Source organism: Cyprinus carpio, chromosome A24 (genome assembly GCF_018340385.1).
Source record: "Cyprinus carpio isolate SPL01 chromosome A24, ASM1834038v1, whole genome shotgun sequence".
Classification (NCBI taxonomy): domain Eukaryota; kingdom Metazoa; phylum Chordata; class Actinopteri; order Cypriniformes; family Cyprinidae; genus Cyprinus; species Cyprinus carpio.
This window is the reverse complement of record NC_056595.1, coordinates 12,055,853-12,083,320: the sequence shown is the minus strand read 5'-3', so window position 1 is coordinate 12,083,320 and position 27,468 is coordinate 12,055,853. Positions and strand designations below refer to the sequence as shown.

Below are 27,468 nucleotides of genomic sequence, written 5' to 3'. Positions count from 1 at the left end.
ATGAATTTATTCACCGAGAAAATCAAAACCATTAGAAATACAATTGTAAATGTACAACCTTTGACTGTGTTTTATGACCCAGACTCTGTTACTGCTCCTAAAGAACAATTACAGTGCTTTACAACTATAGGACAAGAAGAACTAAATAAACTAATCATTACATCTAAACCAACAATGTTTACTAGATCCCATTCCCACTAAATTATTGAAAGAGTTTTTACCTACAGCAGAAGAGCCTATTCTCAATATTATTAATTCGTCTCTATTGCTAAATCATATTCCAAAACTGTTTTAGATGGCATTTATTAAGACTTTCATTAAGAAACCACAACAAGATCCAAATGAATTGGCAAATAACAGACCCATTTCAAATATCCCAATTGTGTTTAAAATATTAGAAAAAGGAGTGTCCATTCAGTTGTACTCCTTCCTGCAAAAAAAAAAAAAAAAAAAAAAAAAAAAAATGACATCTATGAAAAATTTCAGTCAGGATTCATGCCTCATCATAGCACAAAAACTGTACTCGTTAAAATTACAAATGATTTCTAGCTTCTGACCAAGGATGTGTCTCAATACTAGTTTTACTTGATCTTAGTGCTGTGTTCAACACTATAGACCATGACATACTCTTAGGCTGACTACAAAATTACACTGGTATTGAGGGACAGGCATTACTATGGATTAGATTGTACTTAGTAGACCATTGCCATTTTGTCTACTTAAAAGTTGAAAAATACAAGTTAACATCAGTAAACTATGGGGTGCCACAAGGAACCGTTTTAGGCCCTCTGTTATTTTCAATATACATGCTGCCACTTGGCAACATTATTAGAAAACATGGAATTAGTTTCCACTGCTATGATGATGATACTCAATTACTGTATATATTTCATCACGACCAGATGAAATTTCTAAACTATCCAAGTTGACAGAATTTGTTAAAGATATAAAACATTGGATGACCAGTAATTTTCTTATATTAAATTCAGACAAGACTGAGGTATTACTTTTTGGACCAAAAACCTGCACACAGAATCTATTAGAATACAATTTGCAACTAGAGGGATGTACTGTTATGTCATCATCTGCAGTTAAAGACCTGGTTGTTATATTAGACAGCAACTGATTTTTCAAAAATCATATTTCATATGTTACAAAAACAGCCTTCTTCCACCTCAGAAACGTTGCTAAGCTACAGAATATGTTATCTGTTTCTGACGCAGAAAAGTTCACACATTCACAACCTCTAGATTGGATTACTGTAATGCACTACTAGCTGGTTGTCCTGCATCTTCAATTAACAAGCTACAGTAGTCCAAAATGCAGCTGCTTGAGTTCCCACCAGGTAAAAAAAAAAAAATATGATCACGTTACACCAATTTTATCATTTCTACATTACTGATTACCCATTAAGTTCCATATTGATTTCAAATTTTTGCTACTGACCTACAGTATAAGGAACTAAATGGTTTAGCTCCTGTATATTTAACTGATCTTCTTATGCCCCTGCAATCTATCAACGCTCTTTAATATAACAAACATATTTATTGCTTGAAACATTATGGACCGCAGATATGCTAATTCTTTTCCATTTCCCTTTTTGTTCCTACCCCGGGATGTCCATCTCAAGGTAAATAGAGATTACACCAGCTCCAGCCTCATAGAAAGACTTCAGATGTCCTATCACATTTGAAGAGATGATGCTGACCCCTACAAGGACCCCAGATGATGCCAACTTGAATTGACATGCACAACTGCCAAAATTTCTCTATAATGTAATCATTATGATCTCACTTGTAATAGCCTAATCGCTTTAATGAGCATCTGCCTAAAATTAATCCATGTTAGCTAATTGTATGATTCTATTATTTTGAACTGTTCATTTGTGAAATGACACATTCACTTCTGATAACAGATTGTACAAATTGTAATGTAGACACATGCATTTTCTGTAAAGCTGCTTTGAAATTATGTGTATTGTGAAAAGCGCTATACAAATAAATTTAAATTGAATTTATTTATTTTCAAACACTTCTAGTTAATATATATTAGTTTTATTAATTTTAGTACTTTATCTTAAACATATTATTTTAAACATATTACACTTAAACATATTATTTTAAACAAATATATATATACTTTATCTTAATATATATATATATATATATATATATATAAACATATATAATTTTAGTACTTTTAGTACTTTATCTTAAACATATTAATTAAACATATTATTTTAAACAAATATATATATACTTTATCTTAAACATATTATTTTTTGTAATTATTTCCTAATTAAAATTTTTCTTGGAATTAAAAAATTTCAATTTATTCATCTAATATTTATATTTTATTTTATTTCAGCTTTATTTCGATTAAAAAATGTATTATTATTTTTTTTAAATCGTCTTAGTTTTGGTTAATAATAACGCTGGAAATGTCTAATAAGGTAAAAGAGTACAGTGAAAAGCACATCAGTGAATATATAAATCAGCATAATTAGTCAATATTATTAATGTAATGGTTTGTCCCAGTGGTTTGTTCTGTTAGACTAAGGAAACTCTTCTGTTGTCAGAAAGCATTTGAATTACAGTTCAGATTTTTTTTTCTTTTTTCCAACATCCTGTATGGGGTGGCCAAGTGAATCCAAATTCCTGAATGGTAAATTAATGAATGATAAAAGAAGCCTTCAATTATTTTGCATGCAGTAAACAGAATTTTGCACAACCATGTTAAGTGCACACAGGCCATAATGGCCTTAAATGGCCATTTATAAAAAGGAAATGTATCCTGCAGGACTGTCTGTGAGTTGGCAGTCAGATGTTACAGGCAGATGCTGCTCTCTTCAACCTGATGTTAGGAAGTCTTATAGAACATGTCTGTCATAATCCCTGAAGCCCTTTCAGCAGGACCAAATAAAATGACTACGACTGACTAGAGGGATGCAGAGTGAAAGAAAACAAGAATAGTGAGAGCGTTGTGAGGAGGGGTGCAGGGAGACCCTCACAGTGACGGAAGCAGGTTGAGAATTGGCAGATCCACCTGGTTGTCGGGGCTGATGGTCTATCCAGCATCCTGCCAATGAGCACCAGATGTGCTGCATGGGACGCAACAACCATGACATATTTCTCACAGCTGACAGCCTATTCCCTCTGAACCCAAACCCCCCAGCACCCCAGCCCACTCACGAGAGGCGTGGACACCACACACGCACAGATGTGTGTGCATTCCTCACCCTGATTAATCAGTATCTGGCTGGATCAAATAACACCAGCTAATTGTCTCAGGCACCCTGTTGTATCTATATGAGCTTCTTCATCTCAGATAGAACAGACTTTGATAAGTGTTATGTATGAAATATAATTTGATCTCAGATCAGTCATAACTTATACTATGAAGGTTGTACACAATGGTGTTTAATTTAGACTTAAATATTACTTAGACTTAAAGCAAGGTTCTGAATTAAATGCAAAATACTAAACCAAGGAGCATTTATTTAAAACACCCATAAATAAATAAAAATGATACACTACTGTTCAATAGTTTGGGGTTGTTTTTGAGAAAAGTAAAAACAATAATATTGTGAAATAATATTACAGTTTGAAATAACTGGTTTCTATTTTAATATATTTTAAAATGCGATTTATTCCTGTGATGCAAAGCTGAATTTTTAGCAGACATTTATTTATTTTGTAAAAAGAAAAGTATTTTTTTTTTCCACAGTTTTTTTTTTTATGTTTTTTATGTGTGTCTTCAATGGTTGCTTTTCAGGCTCATTGCTAACAGTCGGAAAGCCTCACAGTCAATAAATAGGACAGGCCTGAAACAAATCCAATCATCTTACAGAACCTTGACAAAAACCCAGACTCTGACTTAACAACTTAAAAGAATAGTTCATCATGTGCTAATGTGAAAATGGAGTTGAGCTGGCCAAAGCACAGGAAATGAGTGCAGTTAGTTAGGAAACGAGCCACGTTAGTGAGTTTATGCCATCACATCTGCAGGGATGACAGTCAAATCACTGCGAACGGTGAAAAGTGAAGTCATTTTTATCACGGCCAGTGCTGTATTCTTCCATTTAAGAAGCCCTTTTTCAGCTTTTTATGTTTGGAATGTCTTATCAAGTTGGGAAATCTTTGGAAAACGAACTCTTATCTATAATGGAACATACTGTACGGCTGTAGTCTGTTACCCAGCGCATGCATGTAAATTCCCAGAGGCGTTTAGACCGGTAATAAATCAGGGTTCAATTAAATTTGTTTTGGTGATTGATGACAAGCTTGTATAAGGCTCAATAAGGAAGACATTATTCAGCCAGGGAATTGTTCAATATTCCAGACGATAATTTAAAGGCATTCTGAGTTTTCCCGGTAAACGCACAGTTCTCAGGACTGCAATGAAAAAGCAAGCACCAAAATGACTTCCTGAATGCCAAATAAATCATCCGTAGGCCAACTTAATACTGTGCTATTTGACTTCAATATGCGTTTAATTTACTTCAGGGAACATATGCGCGGTATGGAAACGAATGGAGGTGGAATGAAAACGACACCATCCCAAGACATCAATCCAAAGTGCCTAATAAATCAATAACAAAACATGTCTCTAAATTCAATCAAAAACCTTCTTCACGACTAAATCCATCCTGGCATTTACGGTACATTTAAGTAGCCTCGTGTCGTAAGCCATCTACGCATTCTGGGTAAAAATGAGGCTTGAGATGTAAACGTAAGCTTGGACTTTTGATGGATTTGGATGCAGATGCCTCTACGGTACAAAGCGTATAACTCATCCTCTCCTGTGGCCAATAAATTGCAATCAAAAGGGTAATTACCGGTGTTGTGTGTGTGTGTGCCATTACAGTCTCTGAGTAAATAAGCAGCATCTGCTTTTGCGCTGCCAGACAAAGACCATGAATCACGCCGGGGGAGACAGGGTTGTGATAAAGGCCCGGCCGCCCATCACCAAACAGAGGGCTCAAAGATAAATATCCGACTATCTTTTGTAACAACAGTCAATTACAACATTATTTTTCTAATGAGATAGAGTGAGACGGCCGAATCACTGATGGGCTGAAATATATTTATTCTAGCCCCCCCAACCTGGAAATGGTCAATCTCTGTCGTTGAGAACATCAGATCAGAAGTAGCGCTGTCCCGGGACCCCAGGTGACACCCCCACATCACTCCCCCTTGCTTTAGATAACATGCCACCACTCAGCAAAAGCATTAGTAAGCTCAATCGATAAAGCTCGACATGCGCTACTTTGCGGGATGCATTCATCAGCTCACTGTTGGATTCAAACGAATGGAAAAAAGTCGGAATGTGGAATGTGTCAAAGGTAAATATCTCAGTGCGGACTAAAAGGCGGCGGAGGAAGACGAACGGAGGACTTTGTCAAAGGACAGTGAGGACTCATTTTTCTAAGCCACTTTAATGGTTTCCCTGATTGCATTTTCATTTCCTTCACTGCCTTGGCTAAACAGTGGCTCTTTCCCCAAGAGATGAGCTCCATGCCGCTGAGGCCAATTTGTGGACAGAGAGGGGGGTGATGGATCGACAGGGCCAAGCACCTCTATCGACCTGGCTCTCACAGGGGGGGCATCCAACAAGGATAACATGGAAGGCTTCAAGCTGAAGTACAGAGAATCTGACAGCCTATCACTCATGGATATGGAGCGTAGAAAGCAAGCATTAACTACATTCAGTCGGTCCCTGTAGTAAAGACACTGAGGGGGGGATTCACTAAGATTGAACTGCGTCAACTTATGCAGCTGCTTATTTGCATGCACAGTGTTGTTTTAACACCCAATTCACTATTAAATTCTTACTAAAGAATTCAATATTGTTGGCTGTTGTATGCTAAAATGCTTATTATGTTCCTCATTTGTGCATCTGCTAATGACTTAATATAATGTGCATTTTTAATAAAATGTCATTATAACCCTATAGAGCCTCACATAAGAAACATATAAACTGAAATATGTTTATTTGATTTCTAGACAATATATATTAGCAAGCTACTTAAATATCAGGAAATATCAGGTGTCACTCTATATCTCCTAATAATATGTCTTAGTAAAATGATTGTTAAATGCTTAGTTTTATGATCAAAGCTCTGTAGTTTTAAGTTCGGGGCAAAACATATAATGCAATCCAATATACTGATGATTAAGGGATGTACAAATAAACATTCCTCAAAAGTCTAATGGATCAAATTTGATACTCACATTTTAACATCATATTTCTAAAAAAAAACACAAAAATATATACACAAAAAAAAACAAAATTCTCCACACTATAAAAAGTTTATATCTTAAAATAACAAAAAAAAAAAAAAAACTATTATTATTTACACTTTATACAAATCATTAAAGATTTCAAAGCAAAAAGACACACGGACCATGGCCTAAAGGGAAACATTTATTATAAAATTACACTAAAAGCCCTTCTACTTACAAAAAAAAGTGTAAACTGTCAATCAGACGGTGGACGGAATGTAGTATGTTGTTACCAGGTTTTTCAGCAAAGATTGGATCACGTAGATAATTTAGAGGCCTTATAAATTTACATATGATATATAATAAAGTAGGCTTTATAGGGTTAAGTGAGTGAGTGATGTGAATCTACAATAAACTTCATTTGCAAAGAAAACTGTGATTTAATTTAAACACTTGAGACACAGTATTATATAAATGTCTGGTTAAATTAGACTGTAGGTGGTTTGTAAGCTAAATTTTTTTTTTTTTACAATAATAATACAACTCACTGGTGAATTAATCCCCAAGAGCATTGTTGGCTTATTTTATTGATAGTTATGGACAGGATTCGAACTTGTATTTCCCACATGAGCACCATGGCTCAATCTATTTGTGTCAACCACTAAGCCAATGTTCAAATAAGCATAAGTGTCACTGATTCTGAGAACATTCAGTTCAAGAGTTTGTAAGATGGGCGTAGCAATGTGTGCTATTAGACCTGATCATCTCATGTTTTTACTGGGGAGAGATGAAGCCCAGGCTTAAGCACTCATCTGGTCGATCGGTGGGTTTTTCCCATGGTCCGGCATAGCTTCCCACCAAAGCTCGTCCACGGTCCACTCCAAGAGCATCAGTCCTGGCCCCCTGCTGGCCTTTGATCGGCATTTCATCATTTGTTTTCTCTGCCACCTCATCTCTATGAGACATGCTGCTGAAGACACAGCCCATTTAGTCCTCCATTAACCACTGGTGACGAGGAACCGCTCACTGCATCTTTGGCAGCACTATAAACAGGCCCACAATCTGAAACGCAATCAAACACTCTGCAGGTGTACGCACAGACACAATCTCTTTCGCTCGGGCTCAGCCTCCAATACCGTTGGGCTTTTTCCCGACTGTCCAACAGATGGGTTTCTGAGCCATTCAAAGCTCAACCGAGTGAATGGAAACAAAAATCCTGCTCTTTGTTTTATTTATTATAAAACTTTACAGGCTGTTGACATCAAAAGAGTCAGAGCTGCCTTTCTCGTCAGAATGCTAATGCCATAGGATCAGAGCTAAATGGAAGAATTAAAATTTATGGATGACTCACGGCGATGAGGTTGTGACATTTCTCATCCTAGACTAAACAATTATTACAGCCGCTAAGGAGGAGAGACGGAGGGGAAACTCTTTATTGCGGTTTAAAGGGATAGTTCACCAAAATATATGACAGTTCTGTCATTATTTAAGGCATGTTTACACCAAGAATGATTAGTATAATGATAAATATAAAAGCGTCCACATCAATGTACGATAACGTTCTGTTTATTATAAGCACACACTGCAGTTATGTCATCCGCTGCTTTAAATGCTCAAGCTTTTTAAAGTTGGATGGATTCTAATTGGCTGTCAATGTTTTAATCATTCATCAGCTAGTTCTGGAAGTGATTCCCACAATATAATTTCTCTATGTTGTTACTGTTATAGTTATCGTTCTAGGTATGAATGGGCCTTTACTTATGACACTCAAATCCATATGACTTTTAAAATCTCAATAAATAAAGTGTCTTATATGACCTTTCTTTTATGGAAAACAAAGGAAAAATGTAAGAATGTGCTGGTCGCTCTTTTCCATATTACATTGAAAGGAGACTGAAGCTTAAACATGTAGATATCATAAAAGTCTAAATTACCTTTAATAATGAAATCTAAGCTGTTATTCACTGAAGATTATGTCATCCAGTTTATAACTCCCTGGGAGAAGCAGCGATGTTGAATCATCCTTTAGACTCAAGTGAGTTGTTTGATCCAGTTCACTAAACAAGTCTGAAAGATTTGTTACTTGCTAAGCATAGTTTTAGGCATTTGGATCATCTTATGGACCACTTTTATGGCACTTTTATGTTTCTTTTTTAGGCTTTACAAATGCATTTTTTGTCCTAGTTTGGAATGACATGAGGGTGAGTATATGATGACAGAATTAGTATTTTTATGTGAACTATCCCTTTAAAATGTGCGCAGTCACTTTATGAGAGATCTGTACAGTGATATGTACAGTGGGAAAAAGTTGTTCCCATTTTTAAAAGGGGCATATAAATCCATTCTGCCAGCGGCCCTCCGAAGCGCAACGGTAATGTGAGAGGCCAAAGGAAAGAGAATCCCACAGAAAGCCCACCGTTCTTCAGACATCAAAGCTCTGGAGACAACTCACAGTAACATTCCTGCCTCTCGTTTGGAAACTTGCCATCCTGCGCCCAAAACACCCGGAGAGGAGAGGCTCCCTGTCCTACACCACCTATATTTCACATCCATAAAGTTTGGAACAGGCCGGATATCAGACGGGGAGCAGATGAGCGCCATTCCAAATGAGCCACTCTGGAAGCAGGACATACCAGAGCGCTCAGCTCAATGGGCTGTGAAATCACACATAAAGAAGAAACCAATAGGAGGGAGATGTGGAATTTCAGCCGCTTATCAAATCCAGCTTCCAGACACTTCTGTAGGAGCATCAGAGAGATGAGTACACATCCCCTCTCCACACAAGAACAAAGAGACCCTCTCTCTGAAGCAATAACGGTGAAAATGGCGAGTGATAAACGCTCCGCACATTCACACGTAATTTCTTGCCGCTCATCAACACGTTCTAAACTTGCGTCTGCTGGGCTCCTAGCTAATTGTAAAAGTGTCAGCCGTGCTCAGCACAGGGTGGAAGCATTACATTTTTGCAGTACTTGGAGAGATAAAACCTGCTCCCTGTTATGCAAACAAGTTTAAAATAAAAAGCTCCCTTGCCTCCTTAGCGTTTCACACCGTCTTTCACGTGAACGTGCTCTCAACACCAGATGTTGATTTAGGATTATCTAATCAGATAAGTGAGAAAAGAACAAAAGGTTTAGGTGTGAACAACCATTAGGAACCATTGTTATTGTTAATACAAATTAAATGTATATATTTTTAAACGAAATAAAGATAAAAAAAAAAAACATCTGGAAAACTGAATTAAAACTAACGGAAAACTAAAATATTAGTCTTAGTACCACTAGACTGTGCTGAGAAATATACGTCTGTCAAAAAATGAGTTTAGTGTGTAAACTAAAACAAAAAATAAACAAATTAAAAATGTGAAACTCAACTAAACAACACTAAAAATACAAAAATAAATAAATTCAAAATAAAATTTAAATGAAAAACTTTTTTGAGAATTAAGTTTGAAATGTTTTTAAAGAATGAAAGTTCATCTACCAATCTACAATACAACATTAATTTGTATGTGCAAGTGAATTTTAAACAATGCAAAAGAAGATATTATGTGATGATCAGAGTTAAAAAATAAAATAAATAATTAAATAAATAAATAAAAATGTTTTGTTGTTCTTTCTGCAATATGTGTAAATTACGCAGTTAAAATGTAATCAAAAAAGTGAAGAAAAAATGTAAAAAAAAAAAAAAAAAACGAAAAGATCTGATATATAATATAAAAATAATCATCTGGCCTGAACATTTGGAAAAGATCTGATATATAATATTACAGTACCTGAAGTGAGATTTATTTAGAACTCTAAAATGGTCCAACATGGAAGCTGTCCAAGCTACTCAATAAAAGTTGAAAGGGCATAGATTCTTTTGTAGCATGTGTTAACATTTCTAAATGTTTTTTTTTTTTTTTTTTTTTTTGATAAAATCTAGCTGAACAATGTTTCACAAAATACAGGCCTATGCTACAAATTGCACAATGTTACACTGAACAGTTTCCAGATTGGAGATTATAATGTATTTCCTCTTGGGAAAAGAAATACTAAAATATGCTTTCAAAAAAACCACACCTGCCTATCATTGGACATGGCAAACTGTGTTTAAAACGAGGCTGAGACATCTGCATTCACACAGGCCCGGAGTACGGTAATCAAAATTCCAGATTCTGCCTTCTCATGGAACGTGTCCAGAATGCAAGGTCAATAATTGCCTGAACCTCCCTGGAGAGAAGGACTCTGCTGACATAGGAAGCCATAAATTAGGACCCAAAACGCAGCAGCATGTCATGCGTCATTAGGGCCGGAGAGGGCTCCTTTATCTGTTCGTCATTCGGACACCGTGGATGGCACCTCCCATGTCAAAACACAAACCACATGGGAGAGGTGCAGGGTACTGCATACCTTAACATCTGACTGAGACGGCTTAAAACAGTCACTCCCTGTATAAAATACATACATTCATACTATTAATCAGAGAGAAAGCTTGCACTAACCCGCTCCACCATAACTCACAGTTAAAAAACACATTTACCTAATGTGAATGTGATTGATTCATCATATCATATCAGTAAGTCAGGCATAGTGTCTCAGTAAAAAAGTTTCAATTTTTGATTCAAATTTTGAAAATCGTTCTCTCTGCCTTGCTTTTTAAATCTTATTTGCACAGCTAAGATATACATGAAACCCAATGGAATGGATCTTCAATGAATAGCTTCAATTTAAGACAAAAGGAATTGCTTTTTGGGTTTAAAAAATAAAATCAAAAAATAATAAAACCAAAAAAACTTTAAATAAACAAGAAATCAAAGAATAAGATAAGCGAGGTACCAAAGCAACTTCTAATTTAAACTTAAAAGTAATAAAACTAATAAAATTAAATAAAAATAAAATAAATTAAATGAGAAATAAAAAGTGCATTAGTATATGTATATGATAAATATTCTAGAGATTAAAATATATACAATACTGTTCAAAAGTTTGAGGTCAGTACAATTTTTTTAATAAGAAATCAATACTTTGTATCCAGAAAGGACACATTAAATTGAGCATTTATCAAACAACATTCATTATGTTATTCAATAAATGCTGTTCTTTTGAATTCTCTATTCATCAAACAATTGTGAAAAACGTATCATGGTTTCCACAAATATATTAGGTATCACAACTGTTTTCACCACTGATAATAATAAGAAATGCTTTTTGAGCACCAAATCAGCATATTAGAATAATTTCTAAAGGACCACGTGACAATGAAGATTTACTGACCCCAAACTTAAAACTTAAAAAAGTAAATATATATCAAATCCGAATTTCATTACAATAAAGTTGTGCCCACATCTCATTTAATCACTTTGCAGTAATTTGTCAGGATCAGTGTAGTCTTGAGAACACTTAAGCAGTACACTCTGATCATCATATAATGATTCTGCAGTTTTAATGTGGGTTCATGAAACTAGTCTTCCACTGATATCATACAGCTCAACTTTCTATGATAGAGGGATGCCACCATGGAAAAAGGATTCCCTTCCTCTCTGCCTGGAGCATCTTTTATCAGCTCTCTCCCTCATATTATAATCACAAATATTATAATCTGGTCCGCATGAGTTGCCTAAAGCAAAATGGAAAACAGTGGGTGGACACGAGGACCCAGCCTATCAGACAACTGTATATGGTGGGTTTCCCTCCACAGTCCTTTCTTTCCCTTACCATCTATAGATTTCATCATAACAAATATCTAGACCGGATAGCAAATGCAAATGGAGGTTTGCTTATCAGCTGGCAGCTGTCATGTCACTGCATACCTAGTGGAAAGGACCTTTATATCATAAGCTTAACAGTGAGGAAACCGTGGTTTGGTGCGGGCGTGTAATCACTTCCTGACATTTGCATAAATAATAAACTGACCACTGAGATTGCAGCCCCCATGTTCACTGTAGGCCATTCGCTGTTTTCTTGAAGTCTTAAAAGTGTGATATATTAGCTCAAACATAGGGCTGGGCGATAAAACGATAACAATAATTATCGCGATAAAAATTTTCCTCGATAAAACGATCGCAAGAGTTCGATATAATGTTTATGCTCAAAAGTGGAACGAATCAGCGCGACTCATTTGATCAGCGCCACACGGAGCCTTTATTTGCTTGACTCAAAGTTCAAAGGGTAGCGCAGCGCGAGCTCACTAGAACACATGCGTTTACTCGCTGATGAGTCTCGGTCACATGACACTAAACAGTGCTGTGAGATCCAGTGTGAAGCGCTTGAATTCAGCGAGGAGCAAAAATGATTGGTGATTTAAACTAGTTTAAATCCAGATGAAACAGCACAACGATACAGTCAGAAGGTTTTTGAATCTACAAATCGCCATAATTTACTGTAATTGACTGTAATAATTTACGTGGATTTACTGTAGTAATACTAACTGAACCATGGTATTATGGCAGAAATGTGGGATATTCATACAGAATTTTATCATATTATTAATGTAAATGTATTAAAGGGGAAATGGAATATAATTACAGTATTTTTTGTGATAGAACCCATAATTACAGATATTTTTTGTGCACTTATACTAAATGTATTTAGAGTATTGTTTTTCATACAAATACCTAGAACCCATAGTTTATTATTTACCATAGTTGCTATATGTGTGGTTTTAACTGTGCTTACCATGATCTAAATGTGTTCTACTTAGTGCTTTCAAACGATTAATCACATCCAAAATAAGTTTTTGTTTACATAATATATGTGTGCATAATGTGATAAAACATATATTTATTAGGTATATATAAATACAAACATATCCATGTATATAACAAACATATGCATGTATATATATACAAAATAATTACACATATTTACATGCATATATGTATATTCATATAATTTATTTATAAATACATTTAATATATGAACATAACATATTTTTCTTAAATATATAAATCCATATGTGTGTATCTATATATGCATAAAAAATATACACACATATTATCTAAACAAAAACTTTTATTTTTAACGCGATTAATCGTGATTAATCGTTTGACAGCACTAGTTCTACTATGGATGACCAATGGTTAATTTAGATAAAACTCAAAGAGTCAGAATTATTAAATATAACCATATAAAAATGAGGTTGTTACTATTTTTTACAAATGTTACTTTTTGCGATAATAAATTTACCTCTGCATCATAACTCAAGCTTCTACTACTTTTTTACAAAAGCTACTGTTTGCATTTCTAAGAGACAACAAAAGAAAAGTAATATTATTAATACGGCATAACTCAAGCTGCAACTACTTAAAGTCAGCCAACACAAACCTGTTCATTGCGTTGAAACAATATACACTCATTAGAACATGCAGAAAACTAAGTGTCTGTCTAATAAATTTAGGGCTATATAATAGATTATAACTAATAAATTAAGATATTAATTTGTTAAGGAAAAATAGACTGGAAAACTGTAAAGAATTCAAAAACGTGAAGCATTTGTCATGATCTGATCATACAGAGAGTCTTTAAAACCACAGTTAACAGTTTCTCAAGCTTCTACTACTTAATGTCAGTCTACATATAAAACCACTGACAATCTAACACTACACGTTTTACATTTAAAATGTTTATACAATGTGCTGTTTTGCCTTTTTCCTTCTAAAGCATAAATCAGCAACCTATGCAAACAAAAGAAACAATCACTAGAAAACCGAAAAATATATGAGCGAACAATAGGGAAAACTGTATACCGACATACATCTTGAGAGAATTAACCTGCATCAGTCTACAGATGATCTTGGCTAACAGCGCTCGTCAATGTCAAAATATATGAGATAGCCAGCACGAAGTGTCATCAAATCAAAGTACACCAAGAATACTAATCACAAAAAAAAACAAACACCAACTTAAAATGGAAATTTGCACCACCAGAACCGAGTAACCTTACCCATTTCCACCTCAATGCAGCAAAAATTTGTCAACAACAAAAAACTGTTCAGAATTTAAAAAACATAAAACAAATGAACCAAGCTGGGAATCATATTATTACAAACAAAAGCCATGAACCAAGCTGGGAATCATATTATTACAAACTTTGAATCAAACATTTATTAGTTATCATATCATCAGTTTCCCATATGGAGAAAATGATTTTTTTTAGTTAGAGGGAACCCAACTGTTGTACTCTGTAAGCATCAAATTGCACGAAGTCACAATGTAACGGAAGTAGCACAATTTTTTTTCTTCTGCATTGTGATGTATATTTGAGTGAAGTGGATATCGAAAAAGAAAACACGTAGGGCAGGGACTTGCGTCTATACATCAGTTGTTGATTGGATGTTGAGATGTAGGGAGTGGCACTCAAATAAACATGTCAAGACAAATAAACATGAGCATGAAGGGGCGTGGCTTAAAAGAACTAAATGATTGGAGAAGTCCTGCATGCATCACCAGAGAGAAGCCAGGAAATTTCAGCGGAAGATCCGGTTATGACTTTTTGATTAAACATTACGAATGAAACATGCAATTTTTCATGATAAAATCTATAACATGATAGACAGGGCGAATTTAATGCAGACTTTAAATATTGAGTATATTTGTGTGTGATCTTGTATAAGCTGTAAAATAATAACTGTCTGCCATAACTCTCTCAATAACATCACCTATCTTTTTCTCACAGTGACAGACTGTCTGGACTGGATGAAAGGTGTGCAATTGTGTGTGTATGCATGTAACTGAATCCTGTAACCAGAGAGTGTCTGCAGTCAGACAGCGTTTTACACCCCTCAGTCCCGATACGCAATTCCACACCCCCCATAGCGGCCTCAGAGGAAGCTTTAACCACTCCATATCCAAACGGGACGCACCAATAAAACGCTCTAATGCATGGTGTAATGAGTAGGGCCCATCCCTGATGGCGTGCAAGATTCCCCATTACTCAAGTACACAGGGTCTCTGGACGCCCCCTCTCCATCTGCATTTCCCAGCAAAAACGCCGCTCAGAGCTGATTACAAAAACGACTGCATCGCCCTCCACCCCCAAAACATTAGGGAAAAACTTGACCTTGTTGCCAGGAGAACGTGCGGCATAATCAGCGGACGTTTCATCACTGAGATGTGTTTATAAAAAACAATACATTCTGGATTGCTTGTATCAAAGGGGCTGGCCACTCGAGAGATCTGACGTACTTCGGATCCTGGCACATTTGGACCCATGTGCCTCAGACTTGATGAATGTATAACATGTGCCTGATTGGACTATTAGTTAAAGCGATGCATATGTATTTCAGAGCATTCACATGGTGTTCGAGGAAATAGATTGGTATTTTCGTAATGTGATCCTCAACGTTGATGTCAGAGGCACTGATTGCATAAGAGGAGGTGTGCAAATAACGGCATTTCATAGGAAATCCAATAATGTTAACTGCGGCATGCTGATTGAATAACAGAAATGTCAGTGTATTTCCTTGGGAAACAAAGAGAGAGTATGTCTGTGAGAGACTGTAATGTCCTATATCTGGCACAAAACGGGACCTGAAACTCATTTTGAAGTTTATTTTTTAATCAACCTTGAATCAACCTTAGAAGGTCAAACTAAATAATTACATTGCAATGCTCTACATTCCAGTGAAATGTGCATATACAGCAGGAAACCATTTAAACCAGTCAACGGCCAGTCAACAACAGAAGCTAACTGGACTATTTTCTGATTTCTGAAGGATCATGTGACACTGAAGACTGGAGTAATGATGCTGAAAATTCAGCTTTGCCATCACAGAAATACATTACATTTTAAAATATATTCAAATGAAAAAATAAATTTTAAAATTACTTTTAAATTAAAAAAAAAAAAAATTGTAATAATATTTCACAATATTACAATTTTTTACTGTAAATTTTGATCAAAAAAATGCAGCTTTGATGAGTACATAGCCTCTATCAAAAACATTTAAAACATCTTACCGACCACAAGCCTTGGTCTTCGACTTTTTTGTGTTCCATTCACTTTATAGGGAAGTTTGTAACTTTTTCAGTCCTGTTACCAAACTTTTGTAACTAGGTTTTATAGCTAATTATCTTCTAAATACAGTTTTAACAGTAAACTTAGATGCTGTAGTTAAATAAACGTAAAAATAAATAGACAAAATTTCTAGGGAAAGAACTAGGCTAATTAGTTTGGGACTAAATACTGGTTTGAAGACGTGAATAAACACATTTTCAAAAAAAAAAAAAAAAAAAAAAAACATTTGATTTCATTCTCTATAAAGTATTATGGGTGATCTTAACTTGTGTAAAAATTCTAATGAATAGAACAAGATTAATTAAAAACATAAAATAATACAAACTTTTTGACACACAAATTGATGAATGTTAATTTTTCAAACTTGAGAAAAATCCAGTGGTAACAGGATGGGATTCAAACTGTTGGACACAAGTAAAGTTGAATGAATTTTTTTTTTTTTTTTTTTTTTGGTGAAATGTAAATTGTTTTGGTTGATTGTAAAAAAAAAAAAAAAAAAAAAAAAAAAAAAAAAGAAAAGAAATTATGGCATTTTTGCGTGATTTTTACTTTCTATGTACAGTCCAATAAAAGCAATAAGATGTACTGACTTAAGCTGGCACTAAAGTGAAAAACATTCACAACGGATAATACATTCCTAGAATGCTCTTTGCAGGACAGAGTTCTTTAAATGCCAACTCTGCAGGTTACATTTCTTCCTGAAGTCCTGCGACTCCCATACCAGAAGCTCTTTAAAAGGAGGGGAAAGTCATCAATTTCATTGCGATCTGAGTTTACAGGCACCCTCACACGTTTTACAACATAGCAAACAGACAGTAAACACCAGGTAATGCAATTTAACACATGATTAGGACAGAGCTAATTAGACTGTAGATAATAAAACTAAGAGGGGAGTCGTAAAAGGCGAACGAAGTGCCTCAAACAAAAGAGTCAGCTATTCCTGCAGCTGAGCCCATCAAACCAACAGAGCAGACAAGGTCTTCTCTCCCTATACACTTTCGCCTGTCTTCCTTTCTTCTTTGCTCCTATCAGAGGTCAGGGGATTAATGGCAGACCTTGTGGCCTTCTGCAGCCTCTGAAAACATTTTCTTGCCCACTGGCTTCTTATAAATCAATGCACTGTCTTTTCATCCTGCAAATCTCATTTCAAAGACTGATCCTGTTATACTCGCAAGGTTACACGTCTGGAGTCCAGAGTTACAGGGACTGCATAAATATAAGAGGGAATCTCAAGATCTCTGAGAAGAATATATTTACGAGGTGCCTACACTGAATAGGAAGCCTTGATATTAAGCAGAGATATTTTATTCAAGGTTTACATCCTGTTCCAGAAATCAAGTACTTGACGGTATGGAGATTGCCTGTGTAATGCTGCAGTATTATTAGATGCAGCTACAAAATTCACATGATTTATGTATATGAATAAATCTGTATGCATTTCTAAATGATCAGATCACACCATTTTATTCTGTTCAACCCTAAATGAAAATGCTGTCATCATTTATTTGCATCATGTGTCATGTCATTTCAAACTTGCAACTTTTTTAGGTGAAAAACAAAAGCATACATTTTGAAGGATGTTCCTTGCTGCTCTTTTCTCAAGGAATGAGGACTAGGGCTGTCGGCTGTCAAAATGATACAAAAACATATATAAAAGTTTCATAAAAGTGGTCCATATAGCTCATGCATAATATTCCAAGTCCTCTGAAGCAATTTGGTAAATTTGGCAATTTTAAATATAACATACATAAAATTAAAGTGTAAGTGTAAAATGTAATTAAAATCTGCCCCTCCATTATAGCTTTTATAATATAGGACAAAAGTCATAATAATTATATAAAAATAATAATGTTTATTTATTTTAGTCATATCTCTTTTATGGTGTTTCTTTTTTTTTTTTTTTTTTTTTTTTTTTTTGGTGTTTGGCTGATTAACTTTCATTTTACAGATTAAAAAAAAAAAAAAAAAAAACTAACATTTTCTACAATTTGGAGTCCATACAAGTTTGGGGTCAGTACAATTTTTAAAAAGTTTTTGAAAGAAGTCTATTATGCTCAAAAAGGCTGCATTTATTTGATAAAAAATACAGTAAAAATTGTGAAATATTCTTACAATTTAAAATAACTTTATATTTTAAAATGTAATTTATTCCTGTGATGGCATCCTGAATTATCAGCACCATTTCTCCAGTCTTCAGTGTCACATGATCCTTTAGAAATCATTCTGATATGCTTTCATTGGTAATTTGGTGCTAAATTTTTACTCTGAAAAATAAAAATGTCAAAAGCATTTATTTGAACCAAAATCTTTTGTTTTCAACTACACAAATCTTGATGAATAAAACCCTGTCATGACGACACTGACAATATCATCATCAATTCTGCTGTATGATTTGGCTGTGTTCTCCTCCTGTCTAATCTATGCACATGAGAGTAGAGGAAGATGTGATAGGACCACGCAGGGAGAGTTTCCTTTTCCAATCAGAAAATGCAAAGGGTATATTAATCTGACATATAAAAGCTGTCATGCATCTCTGAACACTTCCTGCGGCACGTACATCTCCGAAATACCAGCGACAGAAAGCTGCCCACATCTCTAATAATAATCTCTCTTAAAGAGAAATACTGAAATAAAAGGAATGCACTCTCTTTATTCACTAACGCACATGGATCCTGACAACATTAGGGCAACTCATCAAGATCCTTGTCTTAAGACATACCAGACACACACACACACACACAAAAAGCCTGTTGTTTGCTTTAGCAGCAGGAGTGTGTGACACCTCGGTCGTAATCCGCGTTAACCCCTGGTGCACTCGTTGTTCACAGGCGTTTCATGATGTCTGAAAGATGAGAGGGGGTCCCAGACAGACAGAAAAACATTCTCAAATTGCTCCTCTCATTTCCATAAGATAAGTCTGATTAAGGTGCTTATAACTGATTGGGCGAATAATGAACCCCTGCTTAGACATCCACAATCCTCATCCTCAGGTCTACATTGATAATTTTTTAATTAACTCAATCAACAAACAAACATATCAAAATAAAATTCTGAAGGATCATGTGGCACTAAATAAAGCATTAATTAACACCCAATAAACATCTCAAGAATAAACTCAAGAATATATTTTAAAATAGAAAACCTGTAACCTGTAATAATATTACATTTTTATTTACACTCTGTTTTTAATTATATAAATGAAGCCCTGGTGAAAGGTTCCTTTCAAAAACAAACTTTTAAACTGAGCTGTAGATATAAATATAAACTACTGTTCACAAAATTTGGGGATCAGTAAGATATTTCATGTTTTTTAAAGAAGGGTCTTCTGTTCACCAAGGCTGCATTTGATCAAAAATACAATAAAAATCATAATATTGTGAAATATTATTACAATTTAAAATAATGGTTATATACTGTCATTTATACCTGTGGTGGCAAGCCTTAACTTTTCAGCAGCCATTACTGTAGTTTTGATATGTTATGTGTATGCTGCTTAGTTTAATCATTCTGAATGCATCCGTGTACTGTAGTAGGTACAGTATATGCAGTCAGGCCGAGGCTTTTGGTTTAGGTGTTTTTTGGCGTCTTAACTTAACTTGTCTAAAATGTAAACAAACTCTTCTCTGTTGTACTGTACACATGCTATACACTATGAATTCAGAATTTTTTTTTTTTTTCATGTGCGCTTTGGTGTGCATAAATGTATCAATTATATGGACTCCTTATATCATTTGGCTCTTTGGTGTCTTTCGGCATCCAAGTGTCCTTTTCTTGGAAGTACATCAAAATTTATCTTGAAAAAAGCTTGCAGAAAATACAGTTTTGCATGAATCACCCTTCAATCTTTATATACACTTCTCTATATATAAAAAAAAAACAAAAAAAAAATTAAAAAACAAGATAAACGTTGTATGCTTAATTTGATTAATCTGATTAAAAATTTGACTCTATTGACAGCCCTAATTTTAAAGTATATTAAAAAGACACATACATTCGTAACTCTGAAACTGTCACAAATGTATCCTCTCGTGGATACGGCTGTGACTCTGAAGCTGTCACCAAAGACACTGAGCCTAAGTAATAGACTATAATTTGGGGAAGGACATCCCTTAATTACAGGTTGTCAAAAAATCATTTTTGAATGGATAAATCAACACATCTTGGGATAGTGTTTCCCACTACTTGTGGTAATTACACAACAATAAGTTTCATTGTCTTGTATACGCTTACAATTACCCGCTGAAAGTTTGTTCTCAGGAGAAGCGTTCTGTGATGATTAATGTAAAGCAGCTCTTAACCACAAGACGCGTGTCACATATCAAGTTAAGAGAGGATCTCAATCCCTGGTTTTTGCACTAAAGCATAACTAAGAAAGCAGACAAAGGATAGGGTTTGTTTCAGGGAAGGAATCTCAAAATGTCAGAATTAGTTTGCTCCTGAATGATTCTTTTGGTGCTGCTGTGACAGCGATTGAGAAAACTGGAGTTAAGAGACTATTTCAGGCCTGTAGACTGGGCTGTATGTGAAACCCAGTCATTCCCAAGGGCTTGTAAATGTAGTTTAATAAAGCTCCCCTTCCTTTCACCTTCAGAATACAGAAGAGTGCTGACTTCTGCAGTTATATAAGTAGCCATGAGAAAAGGATTCATATAGGAAAAATCCTTACAAAAGACTAACTTATGTCACAATACAATTCTGGTCATAGCTCATTTAAAAATTCAAAGACCTTTTAGATTTATTTATTTATTGTACTGTGGCATTATTTTAATGGCACTTAAGCACGTTTCACACAAAAAGAATGTTTAACTATTGAGCATGGTTAATCTCATTATTTTCAATAGTGAATCTCACCCTGAATCATTTTGAGAAATATCATTTTGAGTAAAATATCACGTGGGCATGACAGGTTTTGTGAGATTCTCTCATCTATCCATTTCAAAGGAACCAAACAGAACTTGACTTAGACTTGAATTGATTAACTGATAATCACTGCTCACTCTTCAGTTTGGGCAAACAGTACAAATTCACACACCTCCCCAGATAACACTAATCAATGGCTATTATGCTCTCTTGGCACCAGGGTGCTAATGAATGTAGCACTTAGCACATGAGGGCAAGGGTGTGAAAAAACAGCAGCTTCGTGTCAGAAGAGCTCAATGGAGGTGTTGTGGTCTGAAATAATTATTTTACCACTAACACCCAGATATGCAATGAACTTGCAGATAAGGCAAACATATGTTCTCACTCTGCTACTAAGCCATTGTTTTGTTTCGCTCCTCGAAGAATAAACAAAAACTTTTTAACAAAGATTAACAAACTGAAAATGAAAACCAGTTTTGACATAAGCTGACAAAATCCAACAAATATTGCTCACAACTTTGGTCTATGGGCATGACAAACTTATTTTGAAACTCAAGGAGAAAAAAAAGATAAATATGGGTTAATTCAATAAAAATCGGGGGGAGCCTTTTGGCATATAGTGCGTGAGATCGCTTGGATTCAAGGCTGCATAAATGTTTAAAATGAGCCCTATTTAAATGGTAATGCCTGTAAAACATGACACAAAGCTGGTCATTTCATCTTGGTGAATCACAGCCAAACCAACTGAATTATGCTCACTGCACAACTCAACACCACAACAAACATGTGTGTGAAACTAAACTCAAAGTGAAACTGACATTAAAATCTTGTGGCACTGAAAAATCGAGTGGGAAGCAGGACTGTGGCACCATGGGTAGTTAACTCCAATGAGTCTGGCACTTAAGAGTCCGTCAAGGTGCTAATGTCCTATTATCAAACCCTTTGTGTTTGGAGAGGCCTCTTTAGGTATCAACAAGTTGCCCTTAATGTGCAAGTTCATGTTTAGATTAGTGGCCCGACAATCGTATCCTCTGGCAGGCCAATTCAAAGCTTGTTGAGCGATGGGCATTGGAGGGGGGGTCAATGAGGGAAGAAGAAAAGACGTTTCCCTCCCCTTCGCCCTATCATCTCTTGACGCTTTGTTTGAGGTCCCCCGCATTCTACAACTTCCAAATTCGAAACCCGAATAAAAACAAAAAAAAAACACACAAGGGGGTGGGGTGAGTGATGGTGCAATGGAAGGGCTTTGTTTTCTCACCAAAGCCCTCGGCTGCTGGTGCGACGGGCCGTCAGGGGGGTCTTGATGGGACGGTTTGAGACAGCGACGTTCAAAGACGGGCTAATGGGGTCTCTGCGCAGTGTGGCACCGCTTGACAAATGGGTGCTGATCAACCCACTACCTCCTGCTGAAAGCAGGGGCTCCAAACATGGGGAAAAGCCGCTTCCAAAATGGTTGGCTTTGGGGGATGGAGGAAGGTAAGGGACTGGTATCACTAAACGGCGACCTTGTGTTATCATTATTCGTTTTCTATCTGACACGTCACAAGCAGTGATAAGAGCTGACATTCGACCCGAGTGGCGATGATGAATGTCCAGAATCAGAAGAGATGAATGAGCAATGTTAAATGACATTAAACATCTTAAACAAGCCAAAGCGAGACCGAATCTTCACTAAAAGGAGGGATTGACCAGAATAAAAGTGGAAAAATCCATTGAAGTCCTATTTAATTCAGTAATATTGTCACTTCTCTCAAAAGCGCACCCATCCCAGTGTAAAAACCTCATGTGATTCCATACACGAGTCTTTCAGTGGGACTAGTGTAAGGTCAGTGAAAATCCAGCTGCTTCCATTAGGCAAGAAAGTGTAGGAAACATTCTGGGGAAACCACATGACAAAGGCTCCGACAGAATACCAACTCCAATAACTTCTAGTCTGGTTTTTTAAGCCTCACATATTTTGTGTGTATATATGTAGTTGCCCATTTTATTCCAATCTATAGACATCTCCCTAAAACAACAATGATAGAATAAGCAAAACATCCTCTTATTAATATATATATAATATCTCTTTATATATACAACAACAACATATATCACACACATACCCCCTCTATTTTTTTTTAGGATTTTTCTTCTTTTTTTTTTCAGCAATATAATACAAAAAACAATTTTAACAAACATTAAAAAAAGTAATTAAAAAAAAAATATATTATTAATCAAGAATAGAAAACAAATAAAAAAAAAAATAAAATATATTATAATGAACATTACAAACAATCAAAGAATGCATCATGATATCCACAAAAAAATATTAAGCAGCACAACTGTTTTCAACACTGATAATAAGACATTTTTTCTTGACCACCAAATCAGCATAAATAAATTACAGTTTACAATTTAAAGTTATTTTAAATTGTAATACTATTTCACAATATTGTTTTATTTTATTTCGATCAAATAAATGTAGTCTTGGTGAATATAAGAAAGACACTTTACCAACCCAAACTTTTGAACAGTAGTGTATATTTTAGAATCCCTAGCTTTAGTTTTTTATTTTGAAATACAAATAATTATTGTATCAAATATCACTATCATATATAGATATGTGTATATTATAAATATAACCCAATCCATGTATTGTTATAATTTAGGATCAAATTGTGCATATTAATTTGCCCTAATCCTTGTCTGTTAATTAGGATGTTTTGCTATTTTGCCCTAATCCTTTTTAATATTGTTTGATTCTATTTTTAATGTACCAAAGATTAGCTATAAACATCATAATATGCAACATTTTTTGAAGTACTTTCTAACCTAATATAAACTTTTCTCTCATCATGCAATTCATTTAACAGGTCTTTGCTTAGTGGACTTTAAAAACACAATCAGCCTTGGAAAAAATAATCCTCTTGGAAAAATAATCCTCCTCCAAACAATGTAGATTAGGTAAAACCCTTTTGGTTGTGTTTTTACGTAAACAGATTTCCTACAGGTGCGGTTGTAGGCGACAGAGACATTATGCAAGGCTTAATCCGTGTCAAAGAGAGAAGACGAGAACAGCTGCCGAGTTGAGTAACATGCCTAGACCCCTGACAGAGGCGGCCTGCTGTACTAACGTCTCCAGCCCTGGGCCCGAGGAGACTTCAAACGGCCCAGCACCCGGCGGGAGATCTTCTGAAGACGGACACAGCAGCCTCTCGGCCATGAATCAGGCCTGTCAATAGCTGCCCATCCTCTCAACAGGTGTCCGAATTGTCGCACAATCACTTTCTCCTCGCTTGTCATAATGAAAGAGCCATTTCCCAACAAGTGGAACGCATTCTCACCATGAACAGGCTTCCTGTTGCAAACAAACAAGCACATAATGAAACATACAAGATCCAAGGGCTACAATTAATTGCTCGAGAACAATGTCTCAGTACTGTTAGGAAGTCAAAGCGGAGATGTTGTGGGATACCAGAAGAAATGGTTTCAAAGTCTTTACAGTTATGTTAAAATAACAATCTAGCCTTTCAGAACTTTTCATGCTTTTTATGCATCCCCTAGACTGAACTGAAACAATCTGGATGAAATTTTAAAGAAATAGTTCACCCCAAAAAGGAAGCCAAAAAAATTATTTTCTGTTGTAGCTTGTACTATTCTGGACGATGTTTGAAACTTTATATTGGTAGAACTTCTCATGTTATTGCCTTCTTAAGAAGAATTGATGTTGCATTCTTCATTTGTATGCTGCTTATGGAAAAAAGCATCAACTAAATGAATAAATGTAAAAGTATTTATTTATTTTTATTTATTTTTTGTTATTTGTCCATACAATGAAAGTCAGTGGGGTCCAACATTGTTATAAACCTCACCGAATCTCACTGAATCTCATTGTATGGACAAAAACAGCTGAAACATTGCTTAAAAATATCTTCTGATTTGGACTGAGCAAATTAAGGCCAGAGATTTCATTCTGGGTAAAATATATCCCCTCTGACTAGGCCAACTGTGTTGCTCTAAACAGTCTGCCAAATGGCTATTATATTTCTTTTCAATAGGACTAAAAACAGAAAGCAGCCAAACCATAGTTGAGTTTCGAGAACCTCTGGCCTCTGCCGGTCAGCTTTTAGTCTTCATTTGAGAACTTCAGAAACTGCCAACTTCAGATCTCCCCTGATGTATGAGGTTGCACTATTCCCAGGCCTCAGCTTGAAGGCTGGATGCAAAGGCTCTTGGGAAAAGTGCAGCCAGCTGAGCACAGCGTGCACACGCAGCAGCAGCCAAATTCGCCCTGTCACATTCGATTTCAGGGCCTCCATGTTGTATAAGCAACACCTCGTGCAGGGCTCTGTGAGCTCCCCGCTTTGACATGTTTGCTGCCGCTGTGGGCTGACACTTATGTTACTTCAGCTCTGTAGAACATGGACAATTTAAAGGCCCTAACAAGCCAAAAATGGACACGGTGTTCCTGGAATCAAACACTCTGGGATCAACACGCTGCAACAGTTCAAGCAACTTTTAAAGTACTATTTTCACAATCACACTAACAATGACACAAAAATCGATTAACAGAATCAAAACCTACATATATGGCATTCAAAAAAAGACATTAACCAAGAAAGACATGCAGCTAAGTATGTATTTTGGCCTCTAGTGAGTTTCGTTCCTCAAGCCAGACGAGTGAATGCAAACATATGTTGGGCAGATGGCATTGCGTAGCTGGCACGGGGTCGGCGGGGGCACTCAGCTGTATATCTAAGACGCCCAGGCCCTCCAGGAATGCACATGGAGGGCCAAGGATCAGGGCAGGAGGGGCTTCAGGCTATGGGGGCTTGAGGCCTTCATCGGCAGTGAGAAAGAGCAGGGCCCTGGGCCCTGTGAACTGACAGGCTCTGCAGGAGCCAGGAAAGTGCAGGAGCAACCCTCTACACAGCTCTCTGCAGGACTCTGTCAATTCTACCAATGAGTTAAGTGTTAAAAAGTGACCTGGGACTGCTATGGGGAAACATCACATGGCTTATCCAATCAACGTTCAAAATCCTAATTCCACCTGTGAGATATACGATACATAATGTACTGCGCCTGGTTTAAGAAGGTAAATCAAGTAGACAGATCTATTTTGATGGATTAAAAACATGTTTCACACTGATAGCCTCTTCTCCTATGGGCTGATAGTCTTCGTTGAGCTTGAATGACAGTATACTGGTAATCTCCACGAAAGAGTTATCAACGGACCCCATCACATTCCCACAGGCTACATAGTTAGTGAGATAAGACAGTGCATCTGACCATCCCAGGCACACGTGTCTCAGCCCACATGCATCGCAAGCCCCATCCGTATATTAACATGTATAACACAAATAACTAATTTATATGAAATATATGAACTTTCCTACTGTTTTCTCTAGCAGTGGTTTAGCATGTAGGATTCAAATATCTATTTTATAAGCTCTTTGTGATTTGTCCTCCAAAAAAAAAAACATTCATGAACAATTAATTAAAAAATTACATATTATATTATTATATATTCAGTTATATAATAATAATAATATAATTATGCAATGACTTTTATTTATATTAAACATACATACATACATACATATATATATATATATATATATATATATATATATATATATATATAGTAAATAAAAAAAAAGTCAATAAAAAAAAATCTAGATTAAGTTAAAATTATTTTTCAACTTAATTTTGATTGATTTTATATAGATTTTCTAAATCTGACAATAGTTGAGACAAACTTGTCCGTTACCGGACAGATGATTTTGGTCATAATTCCATTCAGACAAAATGTGAAGTTAGGGAGTTTTGCCTTTGTAGGGCAGTTCCGTTTCATATTTTTGCACATTACACACTACCACATCAACCATGACAACACATCCTGCTATTGGGGCATGTTGTCACAAAAGGTCACAGTGTGTTTCTTATACAGAAATTTTTAAAAAATAAATCCACCCTGAGAAATATTCAAGGGAGTAAAAAGTATGACAACCAGTGCCTGGCTACCACAAACTACACAGTGACAGAGAAAGAGGCCTTCTCTCATTCTTGCTGAAGTGGATTATAGTTAGAAGCAGTGACTGCAAACTGTGGGGCAGTGGAGCAACTTTGGGCCAAAAAGTGTCACAATCCAGAACCACCCTGGGTTCATTGTTCCTCCTTTTGTGGCTGGACGCCACTGTACTAAGGAATCTGGAAAAGAAAGGCTCCCTAACAGTCGGTCATGCACCAGTGCTTTTGGCAACAACAAGTCCATGGCCTATATTGCCTTCATTTTGCTCTGGCGGCTGTGTCCCCACAACAGAAATCCCTAATACTGGTTATAGAACGCGCTTTATTAGAGAGTGGAGCTTTGAAGGGCAGAACAAAAGAGCGTCCTATGTTT

The 27,468-nt window shown here is 35.8% G+C and overlaps 1 protein-coding gene across 1 annotated transcript in view; it reads right to left on the bottom strand.

Annotated features, from left to right (window-relative positions):
- LOC109050217 (double-stranded RNA-binding protein Staufen homolog 2) overlaps positions 1-27,468 on the bottom strand; it is a 107,292-nt gene that overhangs the window by 4,901 nt on the left and 74,923 nt on the right.